The sequence below is a fragment of the Fragaria vesca genome, linkage group LG2 (genome assembly GCF_000184155.1).
Source record: "Fragaria vesca subsp. vesca linkage group LG2, FraVesHawaii_1.0, whole genome shotgun sequence".
Taxonomy (NCBI): Eukaryota; Viridiplantae; Streptophyta; class Magnoliopsida; order Rosales; family Rosaceae; genus Fragaria; species Fragaria vesca.
In genome coordinates this window covers 10982185-10982640 of record NC_020492.1, presented here as the reverse complement: position 1 = coordinate 10982640, position 456 = coordinate 10982185, and positions in this window count along the sequence as shown.

Sequence of the window (456 nt, the reverse complement as noted above, 5' to 3'; positions counted from 1 at the left end):
TGAGATTTCAGACCATTCTAAAAAAGAAACAGATCAGTCTGTTACTTCTGATGAAGAAAAGCTGTGTCTGAAAGGAACTGATGTGTTTTAAAATGTTACTCGCAAGCGCACGAATCAGTTGCAGCACAGATATGCAAGAGCGAGGTCGAACCCACAAGGAATGTATGAAAATAGGAAAAACTAATCGAATCTAAATTAATTTAACACTAACCTAGTTGAATGAAAGTTGATGGTGAAGTAGCTAAGACAAATAAAATAGATAAAAAATTACCTTGATGACGAAGTAACTAAAGCATCGGATTCCACCACATTACTTGATAAGTCTCTAAATATTATCTACTAATTCCCGAATTAGGAGTAGCAATCTAGAAATCAATCTACTGCTTTCTCAAGATTTAACAATGAAGCACACATGAAATATATCTAAAGTAGACTCTTCTTCGCTTCTTAATTATG